This window comes from Pinus tabuliformis, chromosome 4_2, assembly GCF_031772625.1.
Source record: "Pinus tabuliformis cultivar Carrire ecotype Pingquan chromosome 4_2, CPIR1, whole genome shotgun sequence".
Taxonomy (NCBI): domain Eukaryota; kingdom Viridiplantae; phylum Streptophyta; class Pinopsida; order Pinales; family Pinaceae; genus Pinus; species Pinus tabuliformis.
The window spans coordinates 282,360,856-282,384,614 of NC_142304.1; the positions used below are offsets into that span (position 1 = coordinate 282,360,856).

Sequence of the window (23,759 nt, forward strand, 5' to 3'; positions counted from 1 at the left end):
TGAAGAAATGTGGTTGAATTTATGCAACAGATTACAAGAAATGAAGAAATGTGGTTGAATTTATGCAACAGATTACAAGAATTTAGTAAAGTTACTCTGTATCTTGGTGAAAGTAAATTTGGTTTCAGTTTTCAGTTGCTTAGTTTTCAGTAATTCACTAAGTAGTTGCAGTGTTATTTAACATACCACTGTGAACATCCTCATTGGCATAAAGATCATGGTATAGTAACTTTGGTTTCAGTTTTCAGCTGCCTAGTTTTCAGTAATTCACCAAGTAATTGCAGTGGATCATGGTATAGTAACTTTGGTTTCAGTTTTCAGCTGCCTAGTTTTCAGTAATTCACCAAGTAATTGCAGTGTTATTTAACATACCACTGTGAACACCCTCATTGGCATAAAGATCATGGTATAGTAAATTTGGTTTCAGTTTTCAGTTGCCTAGTTTTCAGTAATTCACTAAGTAGTTGCAGTGTTATTTAACATACCACTGTGAAGTAAATTTGGTTTCAGTTTTCAGTAATCCACTAAGTAGTTGCAGTGTTATTTAACATACCACTGTGAACACCCTCATTGGCATAAAGATCATGGCATAGTGGGACTTATATGTCTTCATATCAAGGCTTCACCTCTTCATTAGTTGTTATTAGATTATAATTATATATGTCTTCATATCAAGGCTTCACCTCTTCATCAGTTGTTATTAGATTATAATTACAATTATTCTAGGTCTTTGCCCATTTACATTTACATGCCCATACAGAGGGATCACTAACATAATTAATTATAATAGCAACATCAATGGGAGTTAAGTGCTGGGGATTATATTCCCATACAAGAATCAATAACGTAATTAATTACAATTACAATGTCAACGTGGGTTAAGAGTTGGGGAACGGGATATTACAATGTCAATGTGGGTTAAGAGCTGGGGACCGGGATATTACAGTGCTCGCTGAGGAACCAGTCGATCAGGTCTATTGCCTATATATGAAAATGACCTTTTAACTTTATGAAAGATATCCCTACGCCTTAAAATGTTAAGAAATGTATAAATTTACTGTATCTGTTTCGATTGCCCAAAATCTCATGAGAATACCTCGAGTGAACATACATGTCAAACTGCATCTATGAATCTAAGAAAATTGTGCCAAGCTAGAACAACTCACCTACAAATGTCTATTTGAAATCAGTTAAGTGTGTATCATGAACATTGACAAGTTGACTACATCAGTCGTTTGAAGCAAAGACACACATAACTGAAACAATCTCAAGCCTACTATCATGGTTCATTGAAAACAAATTTTAGGTAATTTATCCATTCAAACAATCAATGTCCTGAAAGCCATCCGCATGAATTAAGCTATCGTTACAACCAACTTGTTCTTTTTGCCTGCTGATAGAAACAACAATTTATCATCGACAATATCAGTTGCTTCAATAATTTTCCCCTCGTTGTCTACTCTTTGGTTATTCATGTAGAGACCTCCTTGTCTTAATGAGACGCTTCACTGTTGCTTTAGTTGGCAGCAACCCGACTTTCACAGATAAATCCACCAGAGATGAACTCAACACCTCATTATACGACAACAAGGAGGATGGCACTTCATTTGCAATGGCATCAATAGTTTTCCATTCTAAGTGAGTCTTTGAACCATGAGCCGAAGCCTATGTTGCCCTCAAGGCCTCCAATCCTTCTTCACCATGAACGAAACAATTCACTTCTTCAGCAAGTTTGCTTGGAACAGAATTGGGGACGTACCCAAGGTTTCTCATGCCTTCTTCAAGCTCAGAAAATTTTTCCAGGATCAAGAAAGCAAGCTTTTTCAAAAATACTATCACATTTGCATCAGAGATCCCAATAAAATGTTGGTAAAACTTGTAAGGGGAAAGCATGGAAGCAGAGAGCCAAATCGCCCCATCTTCTGACTTCCCAAACTTGGTCCCATCACTTCTCAAAATAAGTGGAAATGTCAACCCATAAGTCCCTTCTTGCTGAAGAACCTTCCCAATCAATTCAGTCCCTGCAGTTATATTCCCCCACTGATCACTTCCCCAATCTGAACCGAAACATTCTCATTCTTAAATAGGTGAAGAAAATCATAACCATGCAGCAATTGATATGAAAAATCAGTGAAGCTCATCCCCTCCTCTGACTGCAGCCTCTTCTTCACACTCTCCTTGGCAATCACGGTGCCCACTCTTGCATGCTTCCCGATATCTCTGAGAAAATCCAGCAGCTTGAATTATTTCCACCAATCATAATGATTTATCACTATAGCATAAGAATGACGAAATCCTAAATTTCCATCATGGATATCATTCGTCTGCCCTAATATCTGCTATAGTATTATCCTAATACCACCAGAATTCCTACTAATTGTTTCTTCATCTAGTACAGGGTGTTCAGAGCTTTTACCAGAGGGGTCCCCAACCCTACCAGTGGCCCCCCAACTAAAGCTACAGGCACATGGCCACATTTTTTAAACCATGATAATACAATAATACAAAGCAAGTTTCCCAAATGCAAACTCTCTGCAGTTTAATTGAACAGTTTAAGAAGTCGATTGCAAAGGGTAATATGCAAGGCTTAGATCTCTGTTGATTAGGAAAACTGGCCATGCTCAGTTGATGCAAGTCCGAAATAAGTGTCGATATGTACAATGGAATAAATGATGAATAGTGGAGCACTGTGAGGAATCAATGCGATTGTGCAAATAGGTTCTATGTTTTGAGCTCCAAATCAGAACATTGACTGAGTTTAGTTTCATAAACAAAACGTTAACAGAAAACAAATGATTACCTGTCCTTCTGTGGCGCTGGTTACCCTTGTGTGCAGCTGGTTACCTCCGGATGAAAATCTGTGCCTAAACAAAGACAATCTGTGCTTATATAAAGTTCTGGTGGGAAGCAGAACGCTACGCGAGACGACCGCTCTGGTAGGAAGCAGAACGCTACGCGAGCTACGCGGCCGTCATGCAGGGAAGAAACAAAGACACGTTTCGTGTGGCGCGGTGGAAAAAAAGAGAACGCTACGCGAGACGGCCGCTCTGGTAGGAAGCAGAACGCTACGCGAGCTACGCGGCCGTCATGCAGGGAAGAAACAAAGACACGTTTCGTGTGGCGCGGTGGAAAAAAAGACATTTTAAACTAAAAAAACATATTAAATCAACGGCTGAAAACACCCCAATCGTCTAACACATAATCAATGGCTCAGGATCGCACACGTCACATTTTAGGGATGTCTTTCTCAGAGGGAACGCCTTACGGCGTAAATATCGAAATATGAAATAAAATATAAAAATTATAAAACACTAATATTAAAAAAAAACTCTTTTAAATAAAATATTAGAGAAAAATAAAGGAAAAAGTGATCAAAGTAAATTAATAACCATTAAGAACCAACATATTATAACGACACACCAACAGAACGGCCACATCGATCATAAGTCTTACATTCATGGAGCTCACGTGTCCTCCCCTCACTAACACTCTTTTCAAGGTTCTTTGTGCCCAGTTGGCATTAACTTGATATTATTTATTAGATATAGTGTGATGGTTTTTCAACTTAAGATATCAATTAAAGCTTATGTATGGTTGGGTGGGCTTTGGACTTTAAAGGCTATTTAGAGGTTCAATGTATATACAATTTTTTTTTTCAAATCATTAATTTTTTGTTTCTTAGAACTTAGTTTATATATCAACAATTTTTTGTATCTCATGTATTATAATGATTCTCGTTGATATAGAGGGTTAGCATGTGCAAACAACACCATCTTTTTAATATCCAATATAGGATATTAATTAAACATATATGTTTAAGATATCAATTAAAGCTTATGTACGGTTGGGTGGGCTTTGGACTTTAAAGGCTATTTAGAGCTTCAATGTATATACAATTTTTTCTTCAAATCATTAATTTTTTTTGTTTCTTAGAACTTAGTTTATATATCAACAATTTTTTGTATCTCATGTATTATAATGATTCTAGTTGATATATGTATATATAGGGTTAGCATGTGGAAACAACACCATCTTTTTAATATCCAATATAGGATATTAATTAATTAAACATATATGTTTAATCATTTATAAAAGTTTTCTTTGATTCGCTACCTTGGTTATTATTTTATCAAACTTGCTCAAGATTTATAGCTAATTTCCACTTATATAAGCAACTTGCATATGCCCACAATGAGCAAGCTTGTTTCTAACAAATGTTGAAACTTGTTGGAGAGGTATACAGGGCTTTGGAGCATGTGCCTCCAAAAATGTAAAATTGAGAACTAGAGGGCTGAGAGAAAATACTCTGCAATGAAGATAATGCACTGTTGCGAGCGGGATCCCCCAAGGGCAGTTTGGGGGCTAAAAGCCAATGTTAAGTCAATTTTTGTAATATAAATGTAAAGACTCTGCATTTTGTGGTCGATGAGCGCAAAGGTGTTATGTGTAAAAAAGGGTAGTCCGCCCTTAGTTTTGTAAAGTAAAGTCGGCTATAAAAGACCTATCCATGGTCTGCGGACTATGGGATTGTATAAAAAGAGCTAAGCTCTAAGTAGTTTAGGGAATGGATCGAACATGGAATAAGGTCATAGCTTTGAAGCAAGAAGTCTAATTCTTGGGTTGTAGTGTAGATAGAGGCTCTGCAGCTGAGTGCGCGGACCCCTACAGCTGCGTGCGCAGGGTGAACAGAGTCTGTAACACTTGGAAGATATAAATAAAAAGAGTTATTCTGCAATTTCTGGGTATTTGTTATGTTGATGGGTTTGGATATTTTGTGTATGAATTTCCTTTATTACGCTTATATGATGCGTGAATGAATGCAATTACATTGAATAATTAAACGCAAATGCGAATATCTGCTTACGCGGTAATAACTTCAAGTATTTGACAAGATAAGCAAATCACTTAGGATAATTGAGGAATTTGCATAGCATGCTGCCATAGCAGCACGAAAGTACCTGAGCCACAGGTTAAGGTTGCACGAAGGTTGATCGTATACTTTCGCGAAGGTATTGAAGGTCGAAATAAAGGGTTTGTCTTACAAGCCCTAGAGCAAGACCACCTGCGTGAAGGCAGGGATAGAAGAAATCAAACGACATCATAACCATCTCAGGTTGTAGAAACTTGGTTCCAGCATCCCCCCGTACTACTTCGGGTGAGACTTTAGTCTGCGCTCTGCGAGCTAATGCCGAAAGGGACAGTAGTGTAGGGATTTGTTTGGCTAAGTAACGTTGAATTTGGGTCAGGCCCCCTCAAGCCAATAAATGGTTCCGTTGACGAGACCAGAATCTGCATAAAAGATGTGTGATGTCATCTCACTGGAATCCAACTAAGAAGGAGATTGGAGACTGGTTGGATAGAAATATCCATGAATTCGTGGCACAAGAGAACAGAAACTCGTGACTGACAAAAGAACAATGGTTGGAAAGATACCTATATACAGAGATCCACGAGATCTTTTTCTGCTCCTTCCCTATCGAGCTATACGAGTGGATCGCGAAGCTAGCAGATAGCCAAGGAAGGTGGAAACTTGATGGTCCTATTGTGTGGACCCCAAAGCTAGTGCGAAGATTGGAAGCATTGGAGGATAAGATTGCCTACGTTGTCGATCATTGGCTCGATCGCATCATAGGAGAATTTGTGACTAAATTCGCGGTCGACACCTCAGTTAGCTACAACGAGGCAGAGCAACGTTTTTTCAAAGAACCGCGAGATAAGTACGTAAAATCTTTGAATACCTAGATTAAAATGTTATTGTGCGAAAAATAGGTTATGCAACTACCTTGATGTTCGGGACTACGCAAAGCGGAAAAACTTACAGGAACGAAGGAAAAAAGGGTTCGGAGTATAGTCCCCTGATTTCGCCTCCGCGAGGTGACGAAGAAGGGATAGCGAAAGTTTCTCCACAAAGTGCTATTCATTTAATAAGACAAGGATTCCCGCAAATACCACCTCCACCCACACCACCTCCAACTTCACCACCCTCACCTCCAACTTCACCTATACCACCTCCACCTCCATCGCGATTTAGCATGGCAAATATAGTGAAGTTGCCTTTGTTCAAAGGCTTGGGAAATGAGGACTTGGACCAATTCTGGTTCGTTGTGAGGCTGTATGGGAAGCTCAAGGTGTTACAGATGATCATATAAAGAAGGTGACACTGGTTAGTGCTTTGCAAGATCGCGCATTAACCTGGTATATTAAGTAATCTAACAATAACTCGAATGCTAGAGTAGCAGACATCCAAACAACATTAAATAGGAAATTTAGTAGGCCTAAATTTGAGGTGCAGTTGATTATGGGATTCAAAGAGATCATGATGAAACTAGGCGAGATGTCTTGGGAACTAGATTAGAGGGTGGAATGTATAATCCCCGAAGCCAACATGAATTTGACAAATGGACAACATCGCAAGTGGTTTGTGGCTTCGCTACTACCACACTTAAGGAGTGCACTATCGCAGTAGAAGATAATAACTCAGGGAGAGGCCTTGGAGATTGCCATGAGAATACATGAAACCCCGATGTAAGATCCTAATCTAGGAGTTCAGCAGATCCATGCACAACTGAAGAATCTGTGCCTTGAGATGCAAAGCCTAAAGCAAGATAGGACGGTTCGACTAGAGGTACACAAGGAGGTATGGTGTTTGAAATGCAAGAGTCAGGGTCAGGACAAAGACCATTGCCTGGTCTTTGCAAACTATATTGCAAGAGGAGGACTAATGCCTTTAAGGTTAGAAGCTCAAGAAAGACCTAGTGCGGGGCCTGCATTATGGTGCGCTATCTACCAAGTAGCCGGAAAACATGCCACGAATAATTGTCACTTCCTACAGAAGTTTGTACAGACACCACAACAGCGGTTCTACAACTTTTGTAGGTCAGTAGGGCATGATGAGTGTACTTGTAGGAGCTATGAACTAATGACAAATAGAACTCCCGCCTATAGGGTTTAGGCCGAAACACGACCCCTTAACTAGAACACGGGGATGGCGCGAACAGGATTTCAGGGGCGTGGAAGAGGCCGAGGTGGAGGAGGACCTGGTAGAGGTCGAGGACAATTGATTTGCTACAATTGCAGAAGACCAGGACATTATGCCCATGATTGCACTAATCCAACGCGTCCCTCATGCAAATATTGCACACTGTTTGATCATGAAATGGAATACTATCCTACGTTGATAGTTAAGATACGTGACAAAAGGGCGCTACCACCTCCACTGACTCAGAACCTGCAGATGATGAGGTCTGAGCCGCGCGAGGAAGATCCAAACGTAAATATAGTGCTCAGAAGTGGAATCGCGACAAGAGATGATAAGGGGAAACAACCAGAAGATAGTACATGGGTTCGCAAAGCCCCGACAAAGGATGATGAGTCTGATTTGGAGCATGCTCGTGAAGCCTTCGTGGAAGCTAAGAAAAGCTTCGCTGAGGCCTCCATCTCAGGAAGCAAGGATAAGCCTAAGCAGGAGGTGGACCCCTCTATGCTCACAACTTTCCTGGAAACCTATATGAAGTTATTGCGCGACAGTAAGGCTGTGAAAGGGTTACAATAACTAATCAATAGATGTGCTGGAACCGCGTGAGGTGAGCCTCATGTAGTACGAAAGATTGGCAAGCATAAAGCAAGGACGGGACGAGAAATGAGACTGACCGCACAGATAGGAGAGTATGAAATGGATCAGGTCATTTTGGACCTGGGGTCAGATGCGGATGTCCTACCAAAACAGACTTGGGAGCGAATGGGGAGACTTGCGCTGCAATGTTCTCCAATTCAGCTAAGGATGGCGAATCAGCAGAAGATCATCCCCATGGGATGGCTACAGGGGGTGACTGTGGATATTGAGGGGGAGAGCGCGCTGGCTGACTTTGAAGTAATATAGATAGTGGAAGACAACAATCCCTATCTTGCGCTCCTGGGAATTGAACAGGGTAATCAATCTGAAGAAGCGAAAGATGATCTTTGAGAAGAAATCGTTGTGCGTAATAGTACCCCTCGATCTTGGTGAAGAATCACGCTATACTAAACCTGTCCGCAATTATGAGAGTGATAACGACATGGACTGTATCTATAAGATAACAACGCGAGACCAAGATTGGGTGAATCCCACTGCGGATGGATGGATTACATGGGATTGCGAGAGTTCCTGCACTTCGGACTCTGACGAAGAAATAGAATGTTGGCAGAATCGGTTACATGAAGTAACTACGCTGAATTGCAACATGATGACCCGGTCGCTGTGCTGTGTGTCATTAGAGGTAAGAAATTTGCCTACTTATGATGGTCTGAATGAGGTAGATATATTTTTGGATGCATTTGAAAGGGAGGTACCAGAAAAGCAATGCTTCTAAGCCTTGGACTGGTCATTGCGCGCTACGCCCGCAAGATGGTGGGGTACACACAAGGGAAGCTTTGATGATTGGTGTGAATGTAGGAGGATGATGAGAACACAATTTGGGAAGCCTAATATGCGACTGATAGACAAGTATGATGGGCAGAATGATCCGTGCGCGCATCTGGCCAAATGGACCCAAGTTTATGGAGAAAAGTCCCAACCTGAGTGGGTGAACCTATTCTGTCATACCGTGGATGTTATCCCAATGAATTGGTATATAGAAACAGAGCTCCACCATGGGACAGGTGAATGGAATATCTTGTGTGAAGGATTCATGATGACATTTAATTTTGAAGATGGGTTTGACAATATTGATGAAGCGCTACAAGAAGTGAAAGTAGTAATCTTTAGGATACCGCAAGATCCTTTAGACTTGACTCGACCTGAATGGGCTACTCAGCTGAGTCGCATGCTGGAATGTTATAATGTAACTATTGAAGAAGAGGACGAGGTTCCGTAGAAGATTAACATTCCAGAAATAGAAGGTCACGTGAGGTTCAAGGATCGTAGATTGAGAACCCTAATATAACCACGTCGTTGAAAACGAAACAAGTAAACATTGGTATGGAGGCAGAACTCAAATTCGCGAAGATTGGAGACTACTGGAATGACACGATAGTGGATAAGGTTGCTAAACTGCTCCGCGAATACTAGGACTTATTCCCTACCAAGTCCACTGATCTAAAAGGAATAATCAGGGACCTAGGAATGATGAAAATCAGTTAAAGCTCGATGCGAAGCCAGTTAAGCAAAGGTCTTACCATCTCAATCTGAAATATAAGGAGAAGGTCCTCTTAGAACTGGACAAGATGCTCGTGGTAGGCATCATTGAGCCTGTGGAAGAATCTGATTGGGTGAGCCCAATGGTGGTGCAAGAGAAGAAGCAGAAGGATGAGATAAGGATATGCGTGGATCTCATAAAACTAAATGACACTTGTGTGCATGATCCTTTCCCAACTCCATTCACGGATGAAGTGTTAGACAATGTAGGCAGCCAAGAAGCATATTCCTTGACTGATGGGTTCCCTGGGTACCACCAAATCAAAATCGCACCAGAGGATAAGAGCAAGACAACCTTCGCAATTGAGTGGGGTTGTTTTCAATACACTGTAATGCCATTTGGATTGAAGAATGTGCCTGCAATCTTTTCACGCGTGGTTGTTGCGGCATTCAAGGAATTTATTCATAAGTTCCTGGAGGTATATTTTGATGACTAGACTATATTTGGGCTAGTTAAGCGCCATGTAAAAAGCTTGCGCCTGATGCTGGATACCTGTCAAAGATACCAGATCACGCTCAATCTCAAGAAGTGTCTGTTATGCATTCCTTTTGGGAACCTATTGGGGCATGTGGTTTGCAAACAAGGACTGATGGTAGACCCCACAAAGATCACAGTGATACTGAACTTGGAAGCACCGAGGAGTGTGAAATAGCTGTGCTACTCTGGGACATACAGGATATTACAAAAAGTTTATCAAAAGTTATGCCCAGATCACCGCGCCTATGGAGAAATTGTTGAACAAGGATGTCACATTCTGCTGGAACGATGACTATAAGAAGAGCTTGGATATATTGAAAGAAAAGATGGTTACCATGCCAGTTCTAGTCTTCCCAGACTAGAAGAAAAAGTTTCATGTACATGTTGACGCGTCATATATAGCACTGGGAGCAGTACTGAAACAGGCTGGTGGAGAAGGCTTGGACCATCCTATCGCATTCGCAAGCCGCAGATTATCCAAAGCAGAGAAGAACTATTCTACCACTAAGTGTAAGGGGCTAGCTATGGTGTATGCGCTCCAGAAGTATAGGCACTACTTGCTAGGAGGCCTTTAAGATGTATATGGATCACTATGCACTGAAGTACTTGGTCAATAAGCCTGTGTTGGGGGGCGGGGGGGGCGAATCTGTAGATGGCTCCTTATTGTTCCAAGAGTACGATTTTGAAGTTGTTGTGAAGCCTGAAGTATTGAACGTGGGACCATACCATCTGTCACGCATCGAAACAGGAGAGGAACCTACTAACTTGGAAGAAGGATTGTCTGATGCATAGCGATTTGCAGTGCGTGTCGTGGATGGTCATTTTGAGGATATAATCCACTTCCTAACAGCAAGAACTGCACCAGAAGGATACATTGTCCAACAAAAGAAAGAATTAGTGGTGCGTTTTGGTTGATAAAAGGTGCCTTTAAAACTCCTAATTATCCCACATTAATTATCAACCCGAACAAGTCCTCTTATTTCAAGAGTGTACACAATATGTGCACGCTATAATCCGAGAGAGTAATGTTTCCTAAATTGCAGTATATATCTTTCAAATACAAGAATAAATGGATGCTTTTAATAAATCCCAACCGCAATTAAAGAAAAATTAATCCTCTAATGAAATCAAATTATATATTCATCAAAGTAACAACAATCATTAGTCGAGGATACAGTAGTGATAACTCATTCCTCTTTTAACTGATTTAATTTAAATCAAACACAATCCTCAATAACCAATACAAGCAACAAACGATCCCAATCTGAGAGCTTCGCCAACGATAGTCAATACTCTTTACAGTTGATGATCTCAAACATAATATGTAATTAAATAAATGAATCTGAAATAACAGCAAACTGGATCAACAACACTACTACGGATTATACAAAGTAGAAAGATTCTGTTAAGATTGGAAAATAAGAAACAGCAAAGTGATACAATTGCAGAAAGTAAGAATTCAATCAAACCATCACACTGCGGAAATCAGAAATGCATGATACAGGAACAACAAGTGAATCCACCAAGGGTCGGGCCCTTAGCCGCCGGTGAATACCGTTGGATTACTTCAGGAGATGCAAAGGAACAACAACTCTACTTATATATTAATCATCAAATCGGGCAGCATTATAGTAATTTGTGTCTTCTCAGCAGCAAGAGTCTGCAAATAAAATTACAATTCGGAATAATAATCATTCCATCCCCCTCTCCTCCTATCCTATCCTATCTATCTCTAATCTAATAATCCATCTAATTCCCCATAATTCCCATTCTCCTATCTTTGATCTCTGTTTTCATTTAAATACACAGAGAGCAGAGAGAAGTTACAACAAAGATGATTACAAAATGATTCTCATTAAAAAATTGGATTGTTCACAACAAATTGATCAACAAGATCATATCTGAAATATCTTTCCATCAGCATTCAACAGGAACAAGTCAAATTTGGTATTGCAACTGAGATGATTTGGAAAACGGCCACAACAACGAATCTGAGAAAAACGTCTTCAGAGAACATTATGTTTCTCTTAACACGGACTGAATTTGGGAAAACGGCTCATTCTAATACTAATTTGGTCTATTCTGGACAAAACCCATGTTTCATATTTTCTGGATTCTTCTCCATTTGCCCAAAATATCCAATGCAAAATTTTCACTTCTTATTCCAGCGAATTTCTGAGTTGGCGCATTTAATGATGAGCTGGAGATCAAATTTGCAATATGGAAAATATCTTAGAGGATAAAAGGGTGAGTGATGTTACAACAAATTTATTAATAAACCATCATTGGTAAAATCATGCATAATAATCATCAATTTATTAAAAATAAAGGAGAAGAAATAATATTTATCCATAAGAGCATAAATAATTATAAGATGATAAACCATGATAAATGACGTGATAAAGAATGGTAGAAATAGGTGAAATAGACGTTAAATAGTGATAATAATAATGATAAACTAGCAGCCCAACATACCCCCAAGCTAAATATATTGCATGTCCTCATGCAACCCAAAGACTCTGTATTAACCAAACAATAATACAAAAATTGTCCATCCCAATTTACGAAATGGATAAAACAAATGGATATTCAATTTTAGCAATGTTGATGAAGGTGTAACAATTTTTACATTGATGTTCAACTATATGTATATGAAGTTGCAGCAAAATTTGAAATTAGTAACAACAAACTTCATTAACCATTTTTTAAAAAACTACAAACCAGCTTTTGCTAAAATTTTGCAAGTAGATTTCTACTATATTAATGCTTCTATGATCCAAAAATCAAATCGTTTTGATGCACGGATCATGAGATATAAGAAAAATAGCTGTAGGTGAGAATGCATGATTTCCTAAATTTTATGAACTAATTTAACTTGAAATTTTCTGGGTTTGTGTATTTTAATGATACATTTTTATTATCCAAAAATCACAAGTATTCATTTCATAGTTTTAAAGATATACGCAAATTAATTTATGCACTGTATAAAAATGAAATTATATGCCTTAAATGAGAAAGAAAGTAGAAAACATCCATCATGTGTAGCAATTCCTCCCCAAACTAGAGAGTTAGCATGCCCTCATGCAATGCGAGAAAAAAAATTGAGATGGTTGCTACACTCTCTTGAAATCTATGCTTGGTGTAAAACAACATGGAATAAGGGAGGTGTTGAGAATGAATAAGAATATCAATGGATAATAAAGAATATTAATGGCATGGTCCTAAGAAAGAAATGAATGAAAGCAACACTCCCCCAAACTGAAATATGAGATGTCTCTGAAAAATGGGAAGTGGTAAAGATGTGGAATGAATGATGATAAATAACGCTTAATGGATTTTCATGAAATTCTCCTAAATTCGTAATAAATCAGAAAATTTTGTTATTTTACCTCAAGTTTTACTTCCAAAAAAATGTAGAATGTCATGTATGGACTGGCATTTGTTGACGTTGGTGTAGGCAGAGTTGATGCTGAAAGTGATGCAAAAGGTGGAATCCAGGCAAGCACATCATGTCTGAACAATTGTTCGCATTCGCGAGTTGCCTAAGCCTCTTCTGTTAGTTGCAATAGTGTGATCATGCTGCGAATAGAATTCTGCCCATACTTGTTGTTCTCCTGTAAACAATTCACTATTTGGCATGCAATTTCCGTGAATCGACTGTGTTAGTTTGGAATAGCAACAAATAAGATGCATGCAAGAATTTCAACCAGAAAAACTTTTGTATAAATGCAATACTAATATTTTGTCAAATCATCAAGTTATGACAGAGTTCAGTAATTATATCACATGCTATCTCATAATGCATACATTCCCCCCTCCAATTGGAAAAGAGATTCCATGACCATAAAGCATATGAAAGGTGTTGTGCTGACGGCAAGGCAAGGGAATGAACAATACGGTAGTGAATGAAGCAGAGTACACATATCAATGATAGGACGGCGAGAGTTATGGTTATAATGAGAGCAGAGTGTGTAAAGATAGTTATGAATAAGAGATATGACGCTTTGGATTGATGATAAGTTACGCGAAGAAAAAAAAGGATAGCAATATGCAAAAATGATGCTTTGCTGACGGTATTCTAGCTGAAAAATGATGTGATTGATCAGAAAACAATTTCTCATGTGTAAAGGTTCAAAACAGGAAAAATTAAGGAAATAACTTCTCCGATAAAAAGAGAGAATAAGAAAAGGGTATTATAGTAATAATTGATGATAAGATATAACTTCAATACCATAAGCAGAGCCTCTGCTGCCAGCAGATGTCCATAGCCTCGACAGGGTTGCTTTTTAACCCATATGAGCCAGGATCCTCAATTTATAAATGGAGAGTTCCAATGTTGTTCTATAGAAAAGATCAGTGTGCTGGCATGGTAACCAAATAACCACACTGTCATTCATTGGGATGTAGCAAAAATTATTAGGCTGGCTCATGATGAGACCTCCTGTTCCAAGGATAATTTGGCTATCCAATGGATCATAACCCTGGTGTGGTGGCCATAATGGGAATGTCACTTTGTTACAGCCTTATGAACATGGTAGGTTAGCTCGTAATGAGACCCCCTATCCTCCATCTGCGAACAAAATTTTGTTGTTATTACACAATTTTATGATAAAAGGAGGGAGGCTCAGTACTCCTTAATAGCAAGGATGGTGGAAGAAGTTGAACATGTTAATAGAAAAAATATACCCATAATCTCATTTATTACAAACAGAGAAGATTATAACCAGGAATAGCAGAACCAACATGGTATTAATATGATCAATCAGTATCATGTACAACAGAAAATAATGCAGCAAAGTACTATATAAATAATTGTGTCCCTTTTGAAAATAATCTATCATCAAAGAGTTGTCCTGTTAAAGATCATAACGTGAATAATATTAACTCGCTTCAATAGAATCCATAATTCTTGTCCTCATAAAAGTAGTGTACTTCATGCCATGAAAGGGAATCAGTAAAATGTGGTTGAGATGAACTAGGAATAATCCCACAAGAGGAAGGAAAGGTTGTTCTTGAAAATACTCCCAAAGCGTTGTTCCCTATAGGGAACAACAAAAGAAAATATATGCAAAAGTGTTGTTCCCCAAAGAAAATGCACGCCAAAAAGTGTTGTTCCCTGTAGGGAACAACAAAAAAATACACACAAACAAAAGTGTTGTTCCTTATAGGGAACGACAAAAAATGCATGCGAAAAAATGTTGTTCCTTAAAAGGAACAACAAAAAATACACACAAAAAAGTGTTGTTCCTTAAAAGGAACAGCCAAAAAATGCATGCGGAAAAGTGTTGTTCGTTAAAAGGAACAAAAAAAATACACACAAAAAAAGTGTTGTTCCCTAAAAGGAACAACGAAAAAATGTATGCGAAAAAAGTGTTGTTCCTTAAAAAAAAAAAAAAAAAAAATACACATAAAAAAAAGTGTTATTCCTTAACAAGAACAACAAAAAATGCATATGAAAGTGTTGTTCCATTTAAGGAACAGCTAAAAATACACACAAAAAAGTGTTGTTCCATTTAAGGAACAGCTAAAAATACACACAAAAAGTGTTGTTTCTTAAAAGGAACAGCAAAAAAATGTATGCAAAAAAGTGTTGTTCCTTTTAAGGAACAACAAAAAAATGCATGCGGAAAAGTGTTGTTCCTTACACATAAAAAAAGTTGTTCCTTAAAAGGAACATCAAATAAATGTATGCAAAAAAGTGTTGTTCCTTAAAAGCAACATCAAAAAATACACACAAAAAAAGTGTTGTTCCTTTTAAGGAACAACAAAAAAATGCATGTAGAAAAGTGTTGTTCCTTAAAAGGAACAACGAAAACTACACACAAAAGTGTTGTTCCTTAAAAGGAACAACAAAAAAATGTATGCGAAAAAATGTTGTTCCTTTTAAGGAACAACAAAAATATGCATGTGGAAAAGTGTTGTTCCTTAAAAGAAACAGCAAAAAATACACACGAAAAAGTGTTGTTCCTTAAAAAGAACAACAAAAAAATATATGCGAAAAAGTTTTGTTACTTAAAAGGAATAGCAAAAAATACACAAACAAAAAAATGTTGTTCCTTAAAAGGAACAACCAAAAAATGCATGCGAAAAAGTGTTGTTCCTTAAAAAGAACGGAAAAAAAATACACAAAAAAGTGTTATTCCTTAAAAGGAACAGCAAAAAAAATATATGCGAAAAAGTGTCGTTCCTTTTAAAGAACAGCAAAAAATACACACAAAAAAAGTGATGTTCTTTAAAAGGAATAGCAAAAAAAATGTATGCGAAAAAGTGTTGTTCCTTAAAAGGAACAACAAAAAAATGTATGCGAAAAGGCGATGTTCCTTAAAAGGAACAGCAAAAAGTACACACAAAAAAGTGTTGTTCCTTAAAAAGAACAACAAAAAATATATGCGAAAAGGTGTTGTTCCTTAAAACAAATATCAGCTGTTCCTTAAAAGGAACAATGAAAAGAAAATATGCATGCAACAATTACTGTTCCTTAGAAGGAACAACAACTGTTCCTTAGAGGGAACAACAGACAAAATTCACATGAAAATTGTTGTTCCTTGTAGGGAACAACAAAGGAAAAATAGAAAAGAAACTAATGTACAATCTATTATCCAAGCAAATCCAATCAAATAAAAAGAAAACAACAAAAAAGGTAAACTTATGTACAGGTTTCAAGAGAATAAATTGTTTAGTGGACTGGTGTTGTCGAAGAGTTTCCTTGTGCAGCAAGAATTTGTATCTTAGGGTCCTATTTATTCAATCATCAATGAAGCGGAAATTACAATTCGAAGGAAGCAACACCTGAAACACAAAAACATAAGAAAAATCAAAAAAGAAACAACACCTTATTTAAAAATAGTTTGTAAATAAATTAAGTTACAACAGTTATGATGTTATTTTCTAAGCCAAGTAACAAAATGATCTTTTGGAAAAATGTATTGACAACAGTGACATGAATCTTCAAATGGAAATCAATTCTTCATTGCTTTTGTTATGAATCTGTTGGATAATGAATTAGATGAAATTCTCATGTTTCATTAAAATTTCTTTCAAGAATCGTTCGTCCATAAATTGACTTCTTTATTCTCCTAAGACCTGCAAAAACGAGTGTCTATCTGCAATAAAAAATTAAATCATGGAGAAAGAGAGATCATCGGGATCCCCTAATCCAAGAATTATGCAAAAAATAACAAATAGTTACTCTGTAAAACAAATCTACGGAGAAAATAACAAAGTAAAATTTATTTCACCTGCGGGAGCACAGTGGTCGACCATAACAACCAGTAGTGTTTTAATCACAACTCCTTCGTTTTTTATCCAATTTGAATGATTCTAAAGCCATATGAGAGATAATTCAAAGGTATATTGCCAATAGAAACAAGTTTTAAAAATTCAATGATATGATATGTCAATTTTACTTAGAAAAGCCTGCATAACAGAGTCATTTTCGATTTCCCCATATAGAACAATAGTGGATATTTTCAGCATAGCTTTTTTGTTTGATGACGGATTTGAATGATTCAAATTGGAAATGAAAGTAGATTCATTTATTTATATCCAATAGAAACAGGTTTTGAAAACAAGAAGAATTGATAGGTCAAATATTCTAATGAACAGCAGGAAAAACAGAGTTTTAAGAGTGCTGATTTACGATAGACAGTCAATATTTTCGTCATAACTTTCTCATACGATATCGAAAATGAGTGATTCAAATTGCTTTATAAACTAGATTCATAGGGTAATATACCATAAAAAAGGGTTTCAAAATATAGTCATTTAGGCCTCCAAAAGCTGACTGTCCCAACTTTGTTCCTGAGTTCCCTACGACACGTAGTCAATGTTTTGGTTATAATGTTTTCGTTTCAAATTCAAATTGAGTGATTCAAATTGGGTTGGAAAGTAGACATTAAGGGCTACTTAGGATAGAAACACGTTTTAAAAATATTCCCTTTTGGTCCCTCAAAACATGACTATCCCGACTGTATTTTCCGAAATTTCATCAAGCCCATAAGCCAAAAATATGATATTCAATAATTTATTTATTTATTATTATTTTTTTTTAAATCAGTGATAAAAATGAATATGAGTGTTTGTAGAACTGTTATTTCCATTATAATTCATCTACATACACAAATGAACTAAAACATTTATCACCGATGTTGACTTCCACAGCGTGTTGCAACAACTATTGTTACATAAAAACAAAATGTATTTATTTATGTCCTTATTTATTTTATTTTTTTTACACCAACCTACTCTGATTTGAGAAATGAATATGATTATGTATAAGAATACTTCTAGTGGAACCATTTTCAAAATAAGGCTTCAAATATGTTCATACCCAAATTTGAAAAATGCATGTTAATAAATATTAGGGTATGAGAAGCCAACTTTCCTTGAAAAGATGGTATCAAAAATTGTTGAAGTATGGAGTGATGTTGCAAACAAATGATGGAGTGAAATTAATCTTCAATATATCCTTTACTTTCTTGATTTCTCATAGCCATCATATAATGAAGTTCTTGAGCTTTTAAAATGACTTGTTGATGCAGACTAGAAAAAACCTCAATTTTTGCCATAACTTCTACAATTTTTGAATTTGAAACATTCTGAATCTCATTGTAAGTTTTCTCCAATGGTGCATGTGAGATAGAATGGGTGGGAAGGGTGGGTAAATTTTGCAGTTCAACATTGTAAGCATGTTGTACTGGTTTATTGTGGTGAGGGTGTGGAATGAGTTGAGCAAGAAATTGTGTACGAAATGGAGCATTTTGATGATGTAGTTGATTGGGTTGAGTGGATGATTTTGATAGGCAAGTAAGATGTTGTGGCAGAGCTAGTGAAGAATATGGAGGATGTGTTTGTGCTACAAGATGAGTTAGAGTAGTCATGCAATCATAAGATGAACCATGCCAAACTTGTAGACAAGATTTGTGGGGGTTATATTGAGATTGACATGACTGCCCTATCACATGAGTATTCCATAATGGATTATGCAAATAAGAGAATGGTGAGGAAGTGTTTTGAACCATACCTGTAGGTCATGCTTCCCATGGTTTTGACCTTGTTGCCGCTTCCTCATCTCTTTGATATACTACTTCCATCCTAGATAAGGAAGAACAACTATCTATGGGATGCTCCTTTTGGTAATGAGGGCAAAACACTTCATCAAATTCTTGATTTTTTTTGAACTTGCAAAATGTCCAATTGTGAATTTAGTGAGCTAATAAAATCAGCTTTAAAACATTCAAATAAAACATTAATTTCAGTTCTTATATCTCTTGTTCTTGTAGCGGCTTTGGAAAAGAAATAAAAAATGTCTCTAGAATTCTTATCAGCCTTAGAGATTCCTCTTGAATCCCTTATGCACAATTCACAAACATCATCATATGACAACTGAAAAACATCACCTTTTCCTATCAAATTTAAGAGTTCTAAAAATTATTATTTGATTCCTTTGTGTAGGAGTGTTTTTAAGATTTGTTTTTCCAAATACTTATGCTTTGATTTTTGAAGGTTATATTGAAATCGCTCCAAATCGTCCTCCAAGCTTTCATCTTCCCCTTGTATCATATTGAAAATATCTTCATTTTCCTTGCAATAGTCCTCGTACTTCTTCAAGAATATGTTCATGTCCTCCCATGTTTGGATGCAGTTCCCACCTAGGCTCTTGAACCATTGGAGAAGCTGCTCCTTTTAGAGTAAGAGGAAACACTTTCAACCTTTGATCATTAGTACAATAATCATATCCTCTACAAATTATTTCGAACTCAAATAAGAATGTATCTGGATCTTTAGTTGTCAAACCATGAAGATTTGGTAGATAAGATGGAGGAACTATGTGCATTTGTGTCACTCCTCCTAAATCTTTGATAGGGAATTCAAAAGTTGTAATGTGAGCCATTTCTTACCATAATAGAAGATGTTCTTCATGTGTTTCTTTAAGGCTCCTCCTTCAAATGTTCCTGTCAATTAGTTAGTGAAATGGGTGGTGCTTACATCACCACTTGAGTGGAATTACGAGATTTTTTTCAAAAAAAATCTACCTCTAAATTTCCTATGAAATTCTACTGAAAAGTGGGCGGATGAGCAAGTACTTTACTTGCTCATTACACGAGTTCTTACCTTCTGTTTTTAATACCCAATTCTTTCACAGCAAACAAACATCAAACACCTACTTCAACTTCTATGCAATTGTGTTGAAAAGCGAGCGGAGGAGCAAAAACTTTACTTGCTCGTTACGTAGGTTCTTACCTTCCGTTTTTAATACCCAATTCTTTCCCAGCAACAAACATACATCACTCTCTATGACATGACAACACTCTCCCTGGCAACGGCGCCAAAATGTTGGTTGATAAAAGGTGCCTTTTAAAACTCCTAATTATCCCACATTAATTATCAACCCAGGCAAGTCCTCTTATTTCAAGAGTGTACACAATATGTGCACGCTATAATCCCAGAGAGTAATGTTTCCTAAATTGCAGTATAGATCTTTCAAATACAAGAGTAAATGGATGCTTTTAATAAATCCCAATTGCAATTAAAGAAAACTTAATCCTCTAATGAAATCAAATCATACATTCATCAAAGTAACAACAATCATCAGTCGAGGATACAATAGTGATAACTCATTCCTCTTTTAACTGATTTAATCTAAATCAAACACAATCCTCAATAACCAATACAAGCAGCAAACGATCCCAATCTGAGAGCTTCGACAACGATAGTCAATACTCTTTACAGTTGATGATCTCAAACAGAATATGTAATTAAATAACTGAATCTGAAATAATAGTAAACTGAATCAACAACACTACTACGGATTATACAAAGCAAAATGATTCTGTTAAGATTGGAAAATAAGAAAAAGCAAAGCGATACAATTATAGAAAGTAAGAATTCAATCAAACCATCACACTTCGGAAATCAGAAATGCATGATACAAGAACAACAAGTGAATCCACCAGGGGCCGAGCCCTTAGCCGCCGGTGAATACCGTCAGATTACTTCAGGAGATGCAAAGGAACAACAACTCTACTTATGTATTAATCATCAAATCAGGTAGTGTTACAGTAATTTGTGTCTTCTCAGCAGTGAGAGTCTGCAAATAAAATTACAATTTGGAATAATAACCGTTCCATCCCCCTCTCCTCCTATCCCATCCTATCTATCTCTAATCTAATAATCAATCTAATTCCCCATAATTCCCATTCTCCTGTCTTTGATTTCTGTTTTCATTTAAATACACAGAGAGCAGAGAGAAGTTACAACAAAGATGATTACAAAATGATTCTCATTACAAAATTGGATTGTTCACAACAAATTGATCAACAAGATCATATCTAAAATATCTTTCCATCAGCATACAACAGGAACATGTCTAATTTGGTATTGGAACTGAGATAATTTGGAAAACGGCCACAACAACGAATTTGAGAAAAACGTCTTCAAAGAACCTTCCATTTCTCTTAATACGGACTGAATTTGGGAAAATGACTCAATACAAAACTAATTTGGTCTGCTCTGGACAAAACCCATGTTTCGGATTTTCCAGATTCTTTTCCATTTGCCCAAAACATCCAATGCAAAATTGTCACTTCTTATTTCAGCGAATTTCTAAGTTGGCACATTTAATTATGAGCTGGAGATCAAATCTGCAATATGGAAAATATTTTGGAGGCTAAAATGGTGAGTGATGTTACAACAAATTTATTAATAAACCATCATTGGTAAAATCATGCATAATAATCATCAATTTATTAAAAATAAAGGAGAAGAAATAATATTTATCCATAAGAGCATAAATAATTATAAGATGATAAACCATGATAAATGATGTGATAAAGAATGGTAGAAATGGGTGAAATAGGCGTTAAAGAGTGATAATAATAATGACAAACTAGCAACCTGGATGTAGGTGTTCATCCCAGGAATTAAAATGACAAGACGGCAAGGCGGCGGATGGGCTAGCCACATGGCCCCCTGCAACTTCCCCCATGCCACTATGAATGACATTCATGGCACCTTGTAGAAGCCACTAAATGACTCCACAGGCTGAGGCAAAGCTAGTTCCCACATAGCCCAGGTGAGTTTAACCATGGAGCCTGTGAATTTCTCTGTTATTCCTCCCCCCTGATTCACTGTGCTTGTCCTCCGCAGGCGGGAGAGCCTAATGTGTGCATCGTCACTGGTTGTAGATGCTGGCTTTTAAGTTGTATTGATCTGGGTAATGGATTCCACCATTCCCACACCAACCTCGCATTCTTACTTATGATCACAACTCCTCTGTAACTTCCCCGCACCGCCCCTCTGTCAATTCATCCACTATCCTTGTTGCTTTTCCCCCTGTTTCCATCCCTACCATGGTCCGCCATCATATGCGCAGTAGAAGAGGAAGCACAAGAGGCGGAAGCTCACGCTCTCATGCAATGCCTAGCCCCGATTCGGTTTCCCCTACCTCCTCCGCCGACAACCCCAACTCAATTAGTTTCGTGGGGCAATACCCTGAGACTCTAAGCGGCAGAGGCAGAGCACTTCTCCATGGCACTGGTAGTGGAGATGCTGCTTTCCGCACTGTTATCTTTCACCTTCCTCCGCACCTTGCTCCTCACACCATGTAGTTCCACTTTCGCAGTCTTCTAAATCGCCCAGTAATCGTCACTACCGTCTCAATTACCTTCACGGAAGAAATTGAGCCACTAGCTCCTCTGGCTGATCACGCTGTAGAGGAGATCAGAGCAGGACCAAGCAGCAGGAGACGGGACAACAATGGTGATCGGGAAGCTGATGAAGTTTGGGCCACCCTACATGGCCAAGTAGTTGCTGGCAGTCAGCATGTTGAGAAAGGCAAGCTCAGTTACACGCAGGGTTCTGGTAGTCGCTGCGAAGACACGTCAGGACCGCATGTTGGAGCATGCAGCACTGAGGGAGGCCAACCAGTTCATGGACGTGGCGCGTCGGACGAGGATGACGACCCAGACATGTATGCGTGTCCGATTGTGGAGGAACCAACCTCGGACGACTAAGTGCCAAGTGTCGAGTTAGCCAAGTGGACGTTTTGTCATTTTGATGGTTCAATTATTGTTCAGTCTTATGTGTCTCTTGGTCAGGATTATGATTTGGTTCAAATGTTTCTGTTATGCTGTGGTAAAACTGGTTACCCCTGTGTGGGCTATTTTTGGACTCATACTTTTTTTCTGGACTGGTTTCCCCTTTGTTGGGGCAGTCAAAAATAGCTATTATGACTGTGTGATGAATTTTGCTAGGATCCTCTGTGGTCGAGCCTCACTGTAATCCTTTTTTTGTATCATATTAATATATTAAACTTACTTAGAAAAAAAAATAATGACAAACTAGCAGCCCAACAATGCGCGAGGCCGATTTCTTTGTCATTTTTGGGCATCTATACAATATGGGGACTGATGAGATATTGTGATGGTATGTACCTGAGTTCGAAAGAAGCATCATCCTCGTGGATGCTCATGGGGGCGCCGCAGGAGGAAATTATGCAAGGAGAGCAACTGCGCAGAAGATTCTACGCGCAGGGTTGTGGTGGCCAACCCTTCATCAGGATTCAAAAGCATATTGCAAGGCATGTGACGTATGTCAAAGAATGGGCATGCCATTGCGAAGGGATGAAATGCCTTTGAATCCACAAATGACGTTGCAACCCTTCAAGAAGTGGGCGATAGATTTTGTAGGACCCATTCAGCTACAAGGGAAGACATGAGCAAGGTACATTATCACTGCGACAGAGTATTTGACTCGTTGGGCAGAAGTGCAGACGGTGAAGGATTGCACGGGCGCGACGGTCGCGGAGTTCCTATTTGAGCATGTACTGATGTGATTTGGATGTCCGAAGATATTGATGAGTGATCGTAGTATGCACTTCCTGAATGAGACGATCAGCGCACTAACAGATGAATTTCAGGTATATCACCAGAAGAACACACCTTATCACCCACAAGCTAGTGGGACAATGGAGGTGTTCAAGAAAGTGATCGAAAATGTGCTGACCAAGGTTTGCAATGCTCAGCGAAGTGATTGGGACCTACGCATCCCTGCAGTACTGTGGGCTTATCGAACAACATGTAAGAAGTTGATGGGACAAACCCCTTTTAA

The 23,759-nt window shown here is 37.9% G+C and overlaps 1 pseudogene; it reads right to left on the bottom strand.

Moving 5' to 3' along the window:
• Positions 1 to 1,355: 1,355 nt before the first annotated feature.
• LOC149169093 (tyrosine--tRNA ligase, chloroplastic/mitochondrial pseudogene) lies at positions 1,356 to 21,900 on the bottom strand (annotated as a pseudogene).
• Positions 21,901 to 23,759: the final 1,859 nt, after the last annotated feature.